Source organism: Erpetoichthys calabaricus, chromosome 2 (genome assembly GCF_900747795.2).
Source record: "Erpetoichthys calabaricus chromosome 2, fErpCal1.3, whole genome shotgun sequence".
Taxonomy (NCBI): Eukaryota; Metazoa; Chordata; class Cladistia; order Polypteriformes; family Polypteridae; genus Erpetoichthys; species Erpetoichthys calabaricus.
The window spans coordinates 286012319-286032293 of record NC_041395.2 but is presented as its reverse complement, the minus strand read 5'-3'; the positions used below and the strand labels follow the sequence as shown (position 1 = coordinate 286032293).

At 38.4% G+C, this 19975-nt stretch overlaps 1 protein-coding gene across 1 annotated transcript in view; it reads left to right on the top strand.

Moving 5' to 3' along the window:
• The first annotated feature begins 1397 nt into the window (after positions 1-1397).
• The window catches only part of morn4 (MORN repeat containing 4), a 79602-nt gene continuing 61024 nt past the window's right edge, over positions 1398-19975 (top strand). The window contains exon 1 of the mRNA XM_028795697.2: positions 1398-1549. The gene's annotated coding sequence lies outside the window, so the exon portion shown is untranslated. The remainder of the gene's footprint in view (positions 1550-19975) is intronic.

The window sequence follows — 19975 nt, the reverse complement described above, 5'->3', positions numbered from 1 at the left end:
AGGGTCCACTTCTGCAGCCAAGCCTGGGGGTGGCATCTCCTGCTGACCTCCTGGTGGTTGGGCCAAAACAGCATTAGGAGCCATCTTGTGGCCTCACTATATCCAAGGTGAAGGGTGAGGGTTGGGTGTAATGGCAGGCGTAAGTGTGAAAGATAAAAAAATATATACAATTTAATATTACATTTAATATAAAGCTATTTGGGATGAAAAACTCTATTTAAATTAAAACTAATTGAAATTATTAATGTGTGGCATAGTGTGTAGTATTTCCTCCTCTCAAATCCAATGTTGTGGAGTCAAGTTCCACACCCAGTTATTTTGTGTGTAGTGTTTACAAATTCTTCCTATGTTTACACGGGTATTCCTTAGGATATTCCAGTTTTTCACTTCCCTAAGGATGTGCTCTTTATATTGATTGGTGTGTACATCATCAAGGTGGCACCTTGTCCAGCGCTGACCCTTTCTTCATGTCCATTGCTGCTGGGATAGATTCCAAACCCCTGCAACCCCATACTGAATTAAGTAGGCCTGAGAATGTAGTCTATGATTGTAAATGTATTAGTTATTACATCTTTTCACTTGTGGCAATCAACTTTTGTTACCTGTCTTACTACACTTGTTAAACAAACAGGCCCTAGCCTAATGTTACTCGATTATGTTGTCGCTTTTAATAAGCGTCTGACAAACAAATAAATGTAAATGCAAATTTAAAGTAATGTGTTGTAAGAGAAGTGTTTCAGTTTAATTACACCTAAATTCTCCAGCTATCACTTTAATGTTTAATATAGTGCGTCATGCTATTTCATCAGCATCTAATATATCTAAATATTCTGCTCAGTATACATCAACTTTATTTCAATACATTTTTTAAAATGAAATAATGTTGAACAAGAAGGACTAAAAAAACGTTTCCATTCACCCACTATTGAAAACGTTTTAATCCAGTACAAAGTTGCTGGTAATGCGTTCTAAAAGCATTAAAGTGTTTCAGTATGTGTGTATCCTAAAAGTGCAACCAAAGTAATACAGTACTCCCTTCTTTAATACAGGCGCAGACATTCACCTACAAATAATACACCATTTTTTCCCAAACCTAAATTAACCTTGCCTTCTGTGAATCATGTAATTAAATGACCAGCTGTACGCAATAAATTACTGTATTCAGTCATGTCAGTAGAAGTAAATGCACACTGCAATTTAATCCATAAAACAGACGAGCGCGCAGCACTCTACCTAATTACAGCTATAACCTAACCCCGACTTCAGTCTCTCAATGCCCGTTTCAAAAATGGCTATCGGATTCACCATCTCGTATACCACTGAACCAATCAGATGCAAGATTGAATGAATCGTGTGTCTTTTCAACCAATAACAATAAGCGCCTTTTTAGTGCAGGGGAAGGCACAGCTCTCTAGCGAGGTGGGGTTAGAACCGAGCTAATTATTTTCCAGCGGGTTTACAGTAAAACACTTATTGCCGCTTTCCACGTACTATAAATGAAAATACTACAAGATTTGCATGTTTTCGGGGCTTCAAGGACAACAAAAAGGTAACATATATTAATTGGTCAAAAATGACAAGTTTTTTTCCCTTTTAGATTTAATTGGTTAGAGTACCTTATTATCACGGGAAAATAAATATCCTTGTGACACAAGGGAATGCACTTTGTTGCGTTACTGTGGCAACGTTGAGATAAAGAGAAAAAATTAAAGTTCGCGTGTCTCGCATACTAAGAATATTGCCGTACTTATGCATTCTTTGGTTGCCTGACTTAAATTGCGGACTGTCATTAAACAGCATTTTCTAGAACACTTCTGTCAGACGGCACTTTGTGGTTTAATCAAGTCTGGAGTGTTTTCTCTTTTCATGAGTATCAGATTTGTTTTTTTTTTTTTTTTTTTGCTCAAACATTTGTTCGTGCGTGCAACTCTCTTTTAGTGAAGTGGAAACGATCACGAAAAAAATCGGTACATTATTAAAACGTGAACAGTGTTTTTTATTGGAGTTCTTCCCACATTTTAATATACCTTGATAACGATATCTTTCATTAGGGGCAGATTTTTGCACGCGTGAGTGACTTGATAGTGTTGGAATTTCACTTGTTTAATCTTTCTCTAAGTTTGCTCCTTCGGATCTGACCACTCCCCATCCATCCGTCTATCTATTTCCCCATCCCGTGCCGTATATCGAGTTCAATATTACGGGGTTAATGTCGCTGAAGCGTTCGGTGACCAACCCCGGTCGGGGCACCAATTCATCGCAGGATACATTTTCTCGTACCTGGCCAGTTTATTCGATTTACTCTCCTTGGCATCTTCTGTTTCACAGACTATCCTCATTTCAAGAACTTTTAACACTTTTAATTTTGCAGTATATTTTCAATACGAGCGCCCAGGGTGTGTTTATTGTCTTATGCAGTATTTGTATAATATCCATTAAATGGAATATTTGAACCCATTCCCGTATATCAGAGAATAGATAAAGTTTTGGCAGTTTATTTTTTCCCCCTCTTGTCTAATGCACAGTCCAAATCATACAAACCAGATTTTGCACTTCTTAGAAAACATTTTGGATTAGGGATTGCTATCATTCTAGTTTCAGCCAGTAAGAACAATAAACCCAGTCAAGTGCCCACATGTTTTCCAAATATGCAGTTATTCTTAATATTAACTTGTATGTATACCCTGATGTTTTCGCATGCTTTTCTTTTATCATTATTATTAATTATATTTTTCTTTCACTTTTCTTCTATCCTATGCCTGGTGTAGCAACGCAATATAAAATCTGCCTGTACACGAAGGTTTGTACAATAGCAATCTAAACTCAAATAAAGGCGATTGGTGTCCTATTTTTTATGAAATATGAATATGAAACACAGGATTTTGTTAGCTTTAATTCATCAGTGTCACCCTGACACTGTGCTGTATTCTTTCCAGCTGAGTGAGATTGCAGTGTTAGCCTCAAAATTCTTTCTGGCAATCATGCATGCAATTGAAGCAATTTGTAGTTCTTTTCATTTTTGCTTTCTTCATTTACATATGTTATATACATTGAGTGGCACAGTAGTTAATGCTGCCATCCCCTAGATCAGGAGTCTTGGTTTTGATTTCTGGTCTAGTCAATAGCTTAGTGAAGTTTATTTGGTCACACTGTATTTCTATGTTTTCTCTGAATAACCTGGCTTCTTCTTACAGCCCATTCAGGGGTGGACTGGCCATTAGGGCATTTAGGCAATGCCCGGAGGGCCGCGGACTCTGGTCTGGTCATGGGCCGGGCGTTTCATGAAATAAATTTTATGTACTGATTATTGTTTGACATTAAAATTAATTTTCTAAACTACTAAACATTATCTGTCCAGTACTGCGATTCATATAGTCCTGTATAATATACCGTATTACGTCATCAAGTTGTTTTAGTTGTCAGTACACAACGTTTCAGCAAAAAATTTGTTCAAAACTGCCTTTTGTCGATTTCTGTTTCGATACCGCTACATTTCGGTTATCATATGGATTACTGCAATTTATTTTATCTCATATCTAGTATTTAAATTCTTTGGTACTAATAATTAGTTTAGATTATGTATTATGCATTTTATTGTTCTCTGGTAGAGGTTTTCAGCTGCGATTATTTGTATGGTGAAATAAAGTTATAAAACACAGGATAAGAATTTTACATATTATAACAGAACATTTATAGTTTATCGATACGTTAATGGACCATTTCAGTCATGTTAGGTTTTCATTATAACCTCGGTTATAATTTATTCCATTGTAAATGAGCAGCTACTAGCCTACTAGGGCGCTGGCACTTGGACATGACATTGACATTTGGCATGTACTCTAATAACGTGTAAGCTGTGTTACTAAATTTTTATTTTTCATTAAATGTTATTTCTAAGCATGCCGTCAAATTTTAAGTTGTGTCTAAACAACAGTGTACAGGTTAAGTTTGGCAACAGTTTAGATAGAGTTCATATCATAGGCTCATAGCAAGTAGCGAGCTGCGTACTCCTCACAAATTTTAAGAAAATTACAATGAATAATGGGCTGAGTGGGTCGACCTCGTCACCTCACTCGTTGAAGGATGCCCAGTCCGCTCCTGAGCCCATTGATGTGTATCTATCTATCTATCTATCTATCTATCTATCTATCTATCTATCTATCTATCTATCTATCTATCTATCTATCTATCTATCTATTTAGTTTGCAACCATTTCTAAACTGGCATAGTATGATTGATGTGCAGTGAATCGTCATCCTAGACAAGGTCAGTTCCTGCCTTGTACATAATGCTACTTGGATTGGCTCTGTTGCTCCTGTAGTGCTGTCATGGAAAAAATAGGTTCATAAAATGCCAACTTGAATGTCTAGAAAGCATTCACTCGTGTTAAACTTGGCAGGGGGCATCTCTACAAAATGGCACATGGACATTGCATGAGTGATAATGCTGATGTCTCGTAGCCATTTGATCTAAGGCTGAATCCTAAGTGTTGTTTTGTCCCGTTTTACTAAAGGAATGCCATTACTGTATGTTGACCAAAGTTACTAAATTATTTACATTGTGTGTGTGTGTGTGTGTATGTTATGCATTTTCTAATATCAGGGATTCACATTAGCAGAAATGTAGGTCCAAGCTGAACCTGTTGTAAGAAACTATGCTTTGTTTGCCAGTTTTCTAAACAGAATAGATTGGGATGAAAAAAGCACATACTATGTCAAATTGACTACTTTTTGGTGAGACAAAGATTAATAATAAAAGATTACAAGACCTTTTGTTTCAGGCTGTGAATTTTAGAGGTTTTAATTTATATTTACTGGCATGAAAATGTGGGGGGGGGGAAGAAATTAAACAAAATACAGACTGACATGATGGTATATTTTAAACTTGATCAAATAGTGAACTTAATCAAACGGGTATTGACCTAAGAATGCTGACGTGTGAGGCACATTAGGTACTAGGAGATTCCGGCGTGTATATGTATAGGACCATAATGCCAGCGCACCATCTGGCACTCTGTGCATTGACCTCTGGCAATGACAGTTAGTTCATTAGCAAAGATCCAGACTAGTCGGTTATATTGGGGATCTGGTCAGTGTGGCTGTAATGTAATGGAAGCAAACACACAGAAGGTCACCAGGGTTGCATTGTAGGAAAAGGTTTCTGGGCAGTTACAAGTTATTTTAATTAATCAGTCAATTTTTATTTTATATATTACCATTAATAGCAGGCACCATCACTTGGTGATTTATGGAGCAAGCAAGATTACAATGCAGTATTGAATGTACTGCTTATCATTGCAATTAAATTAAAATAGGAAATTTGAAATAGCACTGATGGAATCGGATTTAGCTTTAGGACTATATCAGATAAATCTGATATAAAGTATCAAGGGATCTTTGCGAATCTACAGCATAAAACTACAAGAGGAGTACATTGCAAAAGTGAGAGACAAAACAATAATAATGCATCACTGTAATGTGATTCACATATGCTATATGGTTTGGACGTGTGAGGATGCCGTACGTTTAATACGGAGAGTTCGTTTATTCTCATTACCCGGACCATGCTGTGTAGTGTGGACGTTTAGTTCAGAAGCGCGTTGTAGGCGCCTGGGTCTTTCGTACTTTCCCGCGCCTTCCGTACTATTTTTGTGGGCCTTTGCGGACGCTGTAGTGTCTTACGTGTGACTCTGGGGTGCAGTGCAGAATCCTCTTTTCTGTGTGGCTGTGTCGTTAGTCGTTAGCTATGGGCACGTTGTTGCTTCATTTCTCATTCACGTTAGTTGAGCTCTTTCGTTTTTGGGCCGTGACTCCTTCGTTCGCAGTGAATAAGACTTCGGTTGCGGTTTATGAGACGCGCGCTGTAGGCGCCTGCGCAGTATGTCTCATGGTCCCATCGCCGTGTACCTGAGTCCATACCTTCCGGTTTACCATTCTCGGTTAGTAATATGGATGTTTTTTCTTTAAATAAAGAGAATGTCAAACTTGAGAAATGTGAGAGCCTATACTTGCGTTAGAGAGAAGGTGCCATGTTTATATCAAAGGCATGTTGTAAGAATCAATCCTTGGGAACATATCAGGCCAGTCTGGAGCGGACAGTTAGTCCAAAGCCATGTTGTTAGGTTATGTGAGGAAGCTACACAAAGCATGAATATATTTGAAAACCGATTTCATACCAGTAAAAGAATCAAATCCAGGTATTGCAAGGTGGAAATGCTGTTTACTGTGCAGGTGGGGATTGGGGTCTTGATGGATGCCGTGTCTCTGTTCACTCTTTGTCATGGTTGCAGTCGAAAGTGACAAGTGTAAGTTTAGGTTTGTTGCTCAAGATGAGTGGATGGCACAAGGTGGTCTCTGCTTCCAGTGCCCTGACAGCCTAAACCCTAAAAGGAAGTTTCATTTTTTTGTCTTTTTCAGTTTAAGTATTTTTATAAATATAATCTTCATCTGGCAGCAGTTTGCAAGTGTACAGGACTGTGCGCCAGAAATAGTGGTCCGTGACTCGGTGGCATCTCCAGTAACTTTTCTTTCTCTTCATTGTCCCCACAAGTGATTTTAAGTACCATTACAACTTCTGACACTTTTAGAAGCTGTCAGATAACTCCACCATTGTAGACTGCATTGACATTAGGGATGAGGTTACATGTAGAAACGTGGCAGATGATATTGTAATATGCAGGGAGAATCTTGTGGAACTGACCATTACCAAAGCCAGTGTCATATTATACAAGTTGTAGTTGGTGAGGATGCCAAACTTGATGACTACAGTTGTTGATCCTTTTGCCAGAGGATGTCGGATTACATGACTAGATATCACAGGGGGTGATGATTTTCAAGCACAGTTTCATATTTCCAGAATATCTCAAGCACACCCTTTTTTCTGATAGCCAACAATGTGCTGCCTGATAGAGCCAGTGGAATATGAATGCTTTCTCTGCCCCTTTTCTCTTTCTTCATTTCAGTTGTGGTATGCAAAACACCAGTCTCTCTTCTGTTATTTAAGGTCTAAAACAGCCATGTTCCCCATTTCTCGTAGCTAGCTGCATTACACGCATTGTACTTCTGGGTGAGTACTCATTGGATGTCCGCTCTCACGTACACATGGGTCTGTCCCTACGACTTAAGATGGGGTGAGTTGCAGACAAGTTTGGGATGTCCGACTACGTGACTGGCCATAGAGAAGCATGCAGTGACTGCTCCTGACTTGCTATGATAATGTAAAGTCCGGGTCTGAAAATCACTGGAAAAATTGTGTCATGGGTCCTTAAGACTACAGAGTTCATAGTGGACTCATAATGGGGAGAGGTGGCTGTGACAATGCGGGTTCCGCTTCATGTTCCCGTCTTACTTCTGGGAGCTCTGAACCCGACACCGTCGGTATTGTCACTGATGAGCTGGACAGTGAGGCACAACAATGAAGCAAAGGGGATGGTGCAAAAGTGCAAAGTGCTTTTAATAAAAACAACAAAAATGGAAGTGTCCAAATAAATAGTGCAGTGTCTCAAATCTTCAAATAAATAATCCCATAAAAACAAGTGAAAGGTGGAGGATAAAACACGATAGAAAAAAATCCTTTAAAAACCCGAGGTTAAAATAATGGCTGGAAGCAGTCTTTTTTAAAACAATGCCTGGTGCCTTCTTTTACTGGTGACTCCCCTGCTTCTCCCATTCAGGCTATGCACCAGGGGAGTCACCCTACATGCAGCTGACCTTCTACACCGTACTGGTCTGGTGGCCTTTCCGGTTCTGCTCACCCAGACCAAGACTTGGGCTCCCCAGCGACCAGAATGCTCACGCTGGGGCTTTCACTTCCCAAGTCCCCGACTCCCGCTGCCTTCGCTGCAGTGAGCCAACCTTCTCCCGGTCACTCCTGCTCCAAACAAGCGCTCAGCAGGAGTGACCACTACCGTTGGCCCTTGGGTGCCAGCCAAACACCCCACTCGAGCTTGCCTCTCCCTGCTGCCTGCAAATCAGCGCAAGCCTGCACTTGCTTACTCGCTTTCTCTCTCTCTCTGGCTTTATCTGTCCTGCTTCCTTCCTCTCCATTAACCTCCCGTTCTTTTTTTTTTTTCTTTCTTTTCTTCTCTGTTCCTTTTCTCTCTCTCTTAGCCGCCTCATGCTTCTATTATTTATCACGGGGACGTGGATCAGGTGTGGCAATTAGCAGCTCCCGGCATCAATTACGGATGCAGACGACTCCTCACCCTTGCACTTAAGTGAGGACCGTCCGCATTACGAATCACCCGGGAACCGCTCCTGCCACACTACCATGCCCCCTCACTAAGCCACGAGTACAGCGACTATTTATCTAAAAAGTGGCCTTTTTGGCTTGAGCTGTGGACCCACTACACCACAGTGATCATAGTGGAAAAAAAGTACCTGTATTTCACCTTCAGTCACCAGCTTATTCCACCATCATTTGTTAAGAGACTATATAATATCTTTTCCCATTGTGCTTGTTTTTATCCTAGTCAAGCATAGTGGCATTGGAACAGAATTTGTTTATTGGCAATATATATTAAATGTACACAGAGTGTATTATGTGTATATACTGGTCTTGTTCTTAATTAATAGTAATTTTTTCTGTTTTGCACTGACTTTATGTGCTATTTTTCTGTTGGTACAGCAATTCGCCATTGATATAAACTCACTAATATGGATACTGTGTTTAGTTATATGACAACAAAGACATTACAGACAAAATTCATACACTTTGGTAGATGTGGCATATCTGGTCAAATAACCGAGGACGTTTAAAATGGTTTACATTTCACTGACTAAATAGCAGGGTGATTGGTTTTGTGATTGTTTTTTTTTTTTTGGTTCTTCCTCTTTTGTGTAACGGAAGTCCATCCTGAAAATTAGAGGCTCGCAGATAGCAGCCTTTTGTCTGTGCTTCATTTTAAGATGCTGTGTCTTACCATGTTCATCTTCAGGAAAAAAACAGCAGACTTTCTAAGTGGATTGGATTTCTTCATAGTAGCTATTATTATTATTTCTTTTTTCAATAGTGCAAGAAAATTACCAAGAGTGCATATACTGTAAATAATATATTAACGATGTAATACTAAGCAATTTGTAAAATAAAATTGACTACAGCGAGAAAGTGTTTGCTAATTAGTGGAAATGCTTGAGTTCTTGTTGCTTGTTTAGTTGTGTATATTTAATAATTCAATACAAAAAAGGGAGAAAACAAGAGCTTGTTGTTTTAAGTAATATCATAGGAAAATATTTAACTATATCAAGTACCTGAATGTGGGAATGGGTTCTTATTTTATTTGATCTCCCCTGCTGAAGCCCCAATTGGATAACCACAAATTTTTGAACTTAATATCATAATCCATTTATTATTAAACATCTGAAACATGTTGCAGTATTTTTGGCTTTATGTCTGAGAAAATAATAAGCTTTACAATGGTGAAATAAAAAGTCAAAGAGTGCATTTACACAATTTTTATGAAAATGTAGTTTAGGATTTCTTGATTATTGTTTTCATTACTGTATTAGTGATTATAGAACTGTTGTTTTTTTAGTTATTTATTCATCCCTATCTCTGCATTTGTCCCTGGCTAGAAAAAAAATTCCAAACAGAGTGTGTTTCTTGAAATCATAATGGAAAGGCATAACATTTTCACTACAAAGACTCTTATCAGAATTTGTAGAATACAAAATCAACCAAGTATTATTAAGCCAAATTTAACCACTAAAGTTCAAAACAAACCTTCACTGTTATCACAAAAAAGGTTTCCTAATTAAAATACTTATACATTAAGGTTGATAATAGAACAACCTGATCCAATTAATATGTATACTGCTTAGAAAAATTAAAGGAACACTTTTGAATCAGAGTATAGCATCAAGTCAGTGAAACTTCTGGGATATCGATCTGATCAGTTAAGTGGCAGAGGGGGTTGTTAATCAGTTTCAGCTGCTTTGGTGTTAATGAAATTACCAACAGGTGCACTAGAGGGGCAACAATGAGATGACCCCCAAAACAGGAATGGTTTAACAGGTGGAGGCCACTGACATTTTTTCCCTCCTCATCTTTTCTGACTGTTTTTTCACTAGTTTTGCATTTGGCTACAGTGTCACTACTGGTAGCATGAGGCGATACCTGGACACTACAGAGGTTGCACAGGTAGTCCAACTTCTCCAGGATGGCACATCAATATGTGCCATTGCCAGAAGGTTTGCTGTGTCTCCTAGCACAGTCTCAAGTGCATGGAGGAGATTCCAGGAGACTGGCAGTTACTTTAGGAGAGCTGGACAGGACCGTAGAAGGTCCATAACTTAGCAGCAGGACCGATATCTGCGCGTTTAGGTAAGGAGGAACAAGATGAGTGCTGCCAGAGCACTACAAAATGACCTCCACCAAGCCACTGGTGTGAATGTCTCTGACCAGACAATCAGAAACAGACTTCATGAGGGTGGCCTGAGGGGCAGACTTCCTCTGCTGGGTCCTGTACTTGCTGCTTGGCACCGTGGAGGTTGATTGGCATTTGCCATAGAATACCAGAATTGCCAGGTCCACCCCTGGCACCCTGTGTCTTTTACAGGTGAGAGCAGGTTCACCCAGAGCACGTGACAGATGTGAAAGGGTCTGGAGAAGCCGTGGAGAACGTTCTGCTGCCTGTAACATCATTCAGCATGAAAGGTTTGGTGGTGGGTCAGTGATGGTCGGAGAAGGCATATCCATGGAGTGACGCACAGACCTCTACAGACTAGACAACGGCACCTTGACTGCCATTCGGTATCAGGATGAAATCCTTGGACCCATTGTTGGACCCTATGCTGGTGCAGTGGGTCCTGGGTTCCTCCTGGTGCACGACAATGCCTAGCCTCATGTGGAGAGAGTATGCAGGCGGTTCCTGGAGGATGAAGGAATTGATATACCATTGACTGGCCCCCACGCTCGCCTGACCTAAATCCAATAGAACACCTCTGGGACATTGTTTTGGTCCATCCGATGTGGCAAGGTTGCACCTCAGACTGTCCAGAAGCTCAGTGATGCCCTGGTCCAGATCTGGGAGAAGATCCCCCAGCATACCATCCATTGTCTCATTAAGTGCATGCCCCGACGTTGTCAGGCATGCATACAAGCACGTGGGGGCCTTACAAACTACTGAGTACGATTTTGAGTTGCTGCAATGAAATTTTGGCAAAATGGACTAGCCTGCCGCATCATTTTTTCACTTTAATTTTCGGGGTGTCTTTGAATTCCGCCCTCTGTAGGGTTGATAATTTTCATTTCCATCAAACAATGTGGCATCCTTTCGTTCCTAACACATTACCCAGTCCATATCAGTTTTTCCCATTGAGATCTGATGTGTTTTCAAAGTGTTCCTTTAATTTTTTTGAGCAGTTTATAAAAACAAAAATTTTACTTTGGCAACCCATTTTGCAGAAACAGTTTGATATTAAAGTTAATGAAAAGATACAAAAGCAAATAAACAGTTAATAGCGGTTTCAGTTGATTTAGGATGTAGATGAAGTTCTTGATTCCTAAATCTGAATGTTTGACCAACTGACACGGAGGAGTGGAAAACAAAAAAACTCCTATGATGGCCATAAGAGAAAAATAAATCTCTGGAGGACCATGGTCAGAAGACAGAAATGAGCAAATCAAATAGTAGGTCTGATGGTAATCAGTTTCTGCATCATGAAAGCCAGAATGACCTAGGCCAGCTGGTTGCCCACCCTCCACTGGGCACAGTTGATACAGTCGTCAATTAAGGTATCGAGTCCTCTTTATTTCCTCCAGTACCCCAGGTGACTGCAGAATAGAGTACTTTGAACAGGTGTGGGTGGTGCAAAGCAGAAAGACAAGAAACATACAAAAATGGATTAATGCTGGGTACTTATTAACACATCAAAGAGATAAGCTTATAATTTAGATCACTATATCATGAAATAATTAGTGGAAAGCCAGATTAAAAAAGGGTTTTTAGAGGTTTTTTGAAATGTTCCACAGATTTAGCCTGGCATATTTATATTGGTAGATTATTCCACAATTTGGGTGCATAAGAACAGAATTCTGCCTCACCATTACTTTTATGCTTTGAATTTGGAATAACGAATTTGCAGATCTAAGATTGTGATTTGGTACCTAAGGAAATAGGGATTCTTAGATGTAAGTAGGGGCAAGATTGTTTAGAGCCTGATACACAAGTAGAAGTATTTTAAAATCGATTCTAAAGTACACTGGCAGCCAATGTAAAGATAGTAGTATTGGGGATATATGCTCATATTTTTTCCTTTTGGGTAAAGGTCTTGCTGCTGTATTGTGGATAAGCTGATTTACGTCCTTTTTAGGTAGTCCTGATAGAAGAGCATTGCAATAGTCTAGTCGGCTAAATACAAATGGATGTATTAATTTTTCTGCATCTTTAAATGTTATAGAGACCACACCCTTGAAATGTTCCTTAAATGGAAGAAAGCAGTCTTGGTAATATTATTAATACGCAATCTGAAATTAAGGTCAGAGTTAATAATAACACCTAAATACTTGAACTCTGGTTTAATTTGCAGGGCCAGATGATTAATTCTGTTTCTAAAATTCCAATAACTAACAATTCTGTTTTTTCCTTGTTTAGTTTAAGGAAATTCATATTCATCCATTCTGTTATACTAGTAAGACAGTGAATTAGAAGGGTTTAGAGCCTCTGGGTCATTAGGTGTAATGGATAAATAGAGCTGTGTGTCATCAGCATATGGTAATTTACATTATTTAGGGTGTCCCTAAAGTCACTATACACTTTTAATAAATTCCTAAAAATTACACAAGAAACTGAGTTTATTAATATTTCTAGCATCAACAAAGGAATCGTTGCAGTTTTACTTGCTAGGCTTTCCATCAAGTTCCAACGCCTTGAAGACTAGTTGTATACCTCCACATGAGTGCCTCCATTTTCGACAACACAAGCCTCTCCGACGTTTTGCAGTATCTCTTCCCCGACCTTACTGCAGGCCATGCGGATTCTTTCCTCAAGCTGTGACAGGTTATGGGGCTTAGTGGCATACACCTTGCTTTTGATATAGCTTCACAAAAAAAAGTCACAAGGTGTAAGGTTAGGGGAGCGTGGAGCCCATTCGAGGGGACCCCTTCGACCGATCCATCAGTCAGGAAACTTGATGTTCAGGAAATCTCCGACTAACCTGGCAAAGTGGGGAGGGGCGCCGTGGTTAAGGGAATAATACGCTTACAAAAACTGCAAAACCTAAGTTGTCATATGCAGATGGCTAAAGTCTCTCTGTATGATAACAGGAACAAAAAAGAAAAAAAGAAGTGTATAGTGACTTTTGGGACACCCTGTACTTTGAAATTATCTGGTCTAACGGAAGCATGTAGAGTGAAAATAATAATGGTGCTAAAATTGATCCCTGCTGTGCACCTCATAGAATATCGTGTATTTTTGATGCGCAATCGCCATAACTGACAAAGAATTTCCTTCCAGTTATATCTGACTTAAACCAGTCTTAGGCAATACCTGAACGTGCTAACCACTGGCTAAGGCAGCTTAAAAGAATATCATGATCTACAATATTGAATGCTGTACTCAACTGCAACAGAACAAGTACAGATATTTTATTATCTGTATTAATTTGAATAATTTACTACTTTTCACTAGAACTGTTTGTTTCAGTACTATGATTAATAACAATGATTAACCTGACTAATATTAACAAAAATATTTTTATTCAAATAAAATAACTACTTTTTGTAGAATTTTACTTAGAAAAGGCAAATTAGAGATTGGCCTATAATTGTCTAAGAGAGAACAGTCAAGGTAATTTTTCTTGAGCAGAGGTTTAATTATGGCAGTTTTGAAAGAATCTGGGGAAAATGTCCAAATCTAATGAACAGTTTACTATTTCAAGAACGTTCTTGATAAGTAGATTAGAAACTTCTTTAAAGAAGCTTGTAGGAATGGGGTCTAATACACAAATGGACTGTTTTAACTGAGTAATTATTCTTTGAAGTTCAGATAAGCAGATTAGTTCACAATGCTGAGCTCACTTTCAGTGCTAATGGAGCTGGGTTTAAAAAGTGATCAACGGTTGAAAAATAAGACTTTCACTTTTCTAAAATTATTAATAACTGGAAATCTAAGACGTTCTCTCCAGACGAACTGCTGAATTATATTTAGCTATATGAGCCGTTAGGATTTCATAAGGAACTGTTAATTTAGTCTTTCTCCATTGACGGCCTGCCCTGTGGCACTCCCTTTTAAGTTTGCAGACTGTCTTACTGTCTCAGAGCATTGAAATGCTCCACCATATTATTTACATTACTGCCTGCATTGGAAAAATCAGTGAATTCAGGCTGACTATTAATTATATTAGAAAATCCCACAACAGCTGTGGTGTCAAAATAATGTTGCTTAACAACACGTTTCTCTTTGGTTCTAGTAACAGACAGTAAGAATACAGTAATGATCAGAGATACCGATGTCCAGCATCTGTGTTGCATTAATATTAAGCCCCTTTGATATAACTTAATCCAGCGTATGGTTGGCTGGGTGACATGGTGATTAAGATCAAACGAGATCAGAAGATTCATAAATCTCTTACCTTGGCATCACTCAGATCATCTATGTGAAGATTAAAGTTGCCCAGTATTACAAACCTATCATAAGCCTTTGTTGTTTATCTATAATAATAAAAGGCAAAGCCCTCACTGACTGACTCACTCACTGACTGACTGACTGACTGACTGACTCATCACTAATTCTCCAACTTCCCGTGTAGGTGGAAGGCTGAAATTTGGCAGGCTCATTCCTTACAGCTTACTTACAAAAGTTAGGCAGGTTTCATTTCGAAATTCAAAGCATAATGGTCATAACTGGAACATATTTTTTGTCCATACACTGTAATGGAGGAGGCGGAGTCACGTATCGCGTCATCACGCCTCCTACGTAATCACGTGAACTAAAAACAAGGAAGAGATTTAAGGCACGAGTCACACGCGGGAACGAAGGTAAATGACGTTAATTTTTGACTGTCTTTTAATACTGTGTAAGCATACATATTAACACATGTGCAATTAAACGTGTGCATTTACGGGGTGATTTCTCAGGCTTAAAAGCTCGCCTTTTACTAAAAAGGTAAATGCAAAACTACTTTCAATCAGTTTATTGAAACGCTCCCGTTAAGGATTGCAATAACATATTCGCGAGATAAAAGAACGAAGTAGGGGGAAATGGAGGAACAACCGGAAACAGTGAAGAGCAAAAAATTAATTAAACAATTGAGAACGGAGCGAGTGAAGCATACAAGCATGTTCATAAGGGAAACAAAGCATGGTGTAAAACGTAAGTTTAAATTAAGTTTATAGAAACGCTCCCGCTGCGGATTGCAATAACATTCTCGCGAGATAAAAGTTTAATGAGAAGACACGAGGTATAAACGAACCACACGCCGTGGCGCAACATTAAGGGCAACAGTTTCAACCATTCTATGATCTGCTTCTCGCAACTGAAAGACGGCACATGGCGGATGTTAGCCGACTTGCTGACTGCAACGTTAGGGGCTTCAACTATGGCGCTGACGCCACATCTCAGTGCCAACACTTTGCAGACTGTACTTAAAAGACACGCCCTCCTCACTGGACAGTTAAAAAGACCAATCAAACTAACGATGACATCAAGTATTACCCAATCAAAAGTAGGAAAGGAGGCATCTTCATAAAATGCGTGTGGGATGATTTGCATGACACGCTGCTTTAAAAAAAAAATGATAAAAAAAATACGGGATAAATCCCGTCCAGTATTGATTCAAAACGGGACGCGCAATTTCATTCTCAAACGCGGCACGATTCCGTATTTTTAAAGGACGGGTGGCAACCCTACAGTGCCAGGTAACCACCCATACAATCAGATTGTGATTCAGACTAGGAATGCAATGAATGTAATTACCCCGATCTACATACAAGGCGAAAGTCTTGCAACATTCAAAGATGATGGTTTGGGATAATTAGTACTTATTAAGTACACCATGGAACATAAAAGAGCTTATGAAGCCTTGAACCGAAAAAAGCAAGATCTCAGAGATCGTAAAAAAAAAAAAAGGAGGTAATGTCGTTTTACTCGCTGTAGATTTTAGTCAAACATTACCAGTTATTCCACGAGGGAGACCAGCAGATGAACTCAACGCGTGTTTAAAATCCATGCTTCTCCCACGTGGGTTATATGTCGCGTGTTCTCGGGTAGGTACACCAAAAAATGTATACATTTAAGCATGTAATGGGCAAAGAAAAAATGAGGTATACCCGAAGGCACTGCAGTAGTACTCAATGTAACTTTACTTCTTAAATGTTAATGTTTTACTGTTTAATAATTTATACGCTTCTTATATATTGTTCAAATTCTTTTATCAAAATACCAGTGACAGCGCAATGCACGATAACATGGAGTGAATACACCATACGCATCTGCCCACGGCCGCCCTGGTGTGCGCAGATAGGAGTTGATTCTAAAATAAAATAAACATAAAAAGAGTAATACAATCATCACCCATAAAGCGGATAGCAGACGTGACGTATTATATGTGTACCAGATTTCAAGTCAATAGGTGAAACGGTTTGCAAGCTACAGGTGATTTAAAATCCTGGACAGACCAACGAAAAGCCACGGTAGCAAATTATAGAAGAAGATTTTACTGTTTAATAATTTATATTTATATGAAATGTGCTTCTTATATATTACTTCATATTCTCATATGATAATGATGTTAATGTTGTTTATATTGATTTCTATGTTATTGTAAGTGCATCTATGTGTGTATATGTATGTATGTATGTATGTGTATATATATATATATATATATATATATATATATATATATATATATATTATATATAAAAAATATGTGTATATGATATATATAATATATCTGTATATGTGTGTATATGTGTGTGTATATGTGTATATATATACATATATATGACAGCAACACTCATAACAATGACAACACAATTACATTGACAATCATGTTACGTTATTTTTAAAATGTTTCCTTTACTTTTTCATAACCTCTTTAACACACTACTTCTCCGCTGCGAAGCGCGGGTATTTTGCTAGTATATATATATATAATGTGTATATGTGTATATATGTATATATACGTTTATGTGTGTCTGTGTGTGTGTATATATAATATATATATATCTATAATAATAAAAGGCAAAGCCCTCACTCACTGACTGACTGACTCACTCACTGACTGACTGACTGACTGACTCATCACTAATTCTCCAACTTCCCGTGTAGGTGGAAGGCTGAAATTTGGCAGGCTCATTCCTTACAGCTTACTTACAAAAGTTAGGCAGTTTTCATTTCAAAATTATACGCGTAATGGTCATAACTGGAACCTCTTTTTTGTCCATATACTGTAATGGTAGGCAGCAAGATGGCCGTAGGAGACTGAGTTGCGTGTCGCGTCATCACGCCTCCCACGTAATCACGTGAACTGACTGTGAACTCAGTACGTAGAAAAGAAGGAGGAGCCCCAAAGAGTGCAGAAGAAAACATTCATTACACAATTGACAAGGCAGCAAAACAATAAGAAGCGAGTGAGTGACGCATACAAGCATCTTCATAAGACATGAGGTATAAAAAAGCACGGTGTAAACCGTAAGTCTAAATTAACTTTATAGAAACGCTCCCGCTGCCGTTTGCAATACCATATTCGCGAGATACAAGTTTAATGAGAAGACACGAGGTATAAAAAAGCACGGTGTAAACCGTAACCTTAACTTTATAGAAACGGTCCCGCTGCCGTTTGCAATGCCATATTCGCGAGATACAAGTTTAATGAGAAGACACGAGGTATAAACGACAGTTTGCATCACTTTGTAACAAAGTTAAAATTGCTGTAGCGAGAAACTTTTAACTGCCGGGTCTTAGCTAACATTAAATAAACCCGTGTACATCGCAACATCACACAAGAGAGTGGCTCACGTGAAGTGACTGAACGCAGCAGGAGTGATCACTTGCATTAATCAAACCTGTTCAAAAAACACATTACACAATTGATAAGGTAGGAAAAGAATATGAAACAAGGCACGGTATAAACCGTAACTTTAAGTTTATAGAAACGCTGCCGTTTGCAATACCATATTCGCCCCTGTGAAGCGCGGTGATTTTGCTATATATATTAAACTATTTCAACCATTGTATGATCTGCTTCTCGCAACTGAAAGAGGGCACCGTGGCAGAAGTTGCTCACCAACCACAAGCGTTACCTGGTAGGTAACCACCTATACAATCAGATTGTGAATCAGACTACGAATGCCTGCAATGTAATTACCCCGATCTACATGCTGTCAAATGAACGAACCTCACGCCGTGGCACAACGTTAGGGGCTTCGCCTCTACGTCCGAGGATCGATTCCCGTAAGGGAGTGCAGTGACTGTGTACTCCTGATGAGCCCACAATTATGGCGAAACACGTGTCGCATACTATGCATCTTCAAAGCACGGTGTAAACAGTAAGTTTAAATTGAGTTTATAGAAACGCTCCCGCTGCCGTTTGCAATACCATATTAGATGACTTTGTAACAGAGTTAAAATTGCTGGAGCGATAAATTTTTAACTGCCGGGTCATGTCGCGTGTTCTTGGGTAGGTACACCAAAAAATGTATACATTTATGCATGTAATGGGCAAACAAAAAATGTACTATACCCGAAAGCACTACAGTAGTACTCAATGTATCTTTACTTCTTAAATGTTAATGTTTTACTGTTTAATAATTTATACGATTCTTATATATTATTCAGATTCTTTTATCAAAAATACCAGTAACAGCTCACTCCACGATAACGTGGAGTGAATACACTTGACATGACCATTCATAGTATTTATCCTCTTTCTCTGTACGTTTACCATTCGTTTGCTCAGAGGTTGATGCGCTTGCTGCTTAATGAGCAGCTCTTCACCCTAGCGTCCCGCTGCTTCTCTTCTTCCATCGGCATCTTTTCCCGTTAAAACTGATTTCTTTTAAAACTTACTATGTTTTCTTTAATTTTTCAGTTAAGCTGGCACTTAAGTCTTCAATCTGCCTCAAGAATGATTAGCGAAGGTGGTAGACAATGAAAACGTCAGCCGTACGCATCCGCCACGCACGCACTGGTGCGCGCAGCTGTGAGTTGATTCTACAATAAAATAAAATACAGATAAAAAGAGTAATAACTTGCACCACTGCTATTCAATTACACTTGCCTAACGCCTCTCCTAAGGGGAAATACTGTGGGATCTGGACATCCGTCAAAGCAGCAATCACAAGCCCGATTACAAAGCGGGAAGCTGTGATTTGTCGTCTCCCTCCCATGTAACAATCACAGCCCGTGTTGCAACGCACTATGTATGTATATGTATATATGTGTATGTGTGTGTATATGTATGTGTGTATATATATATATATATATATATATATATATATATATATATATGTGTTCATATGTGTGGGAAAGCGAATAGTAGACGTGACGTAGTATCTGTGTACCAAATTTCAAGTCAATAGGTGAAACGCTTTGCGAGCTACAGCTCATTTAAAATCCTGGACAGACAAACTAATAGCCACGGTACTGTTTTATAGAAGAACATTTTAATGTTTAATAATTTATATTTATATGCAATGTGCTTCTTATATATTACTTCATATTCTCAAATGATACTGATGTTAATGTTGTTTATATTGATTTCTATGTTATTGTAAGTGCTCTTTATTTGTGGAAAAATAAATTTGGCAATTTAACTTATTTTATACATACATTTTATTTTTTTCTCTTGCACTCAGTGAGCGAATCCACTGGCTAATCAGCTATATATATATATATATATATATATATATATATATATATATATATATATATATATATATATATATATATATATGTATATATTATATATATAATATATATGTATATATATATATGTATATATGTGTATGTATATGTATAGTGTATATATATATGTAT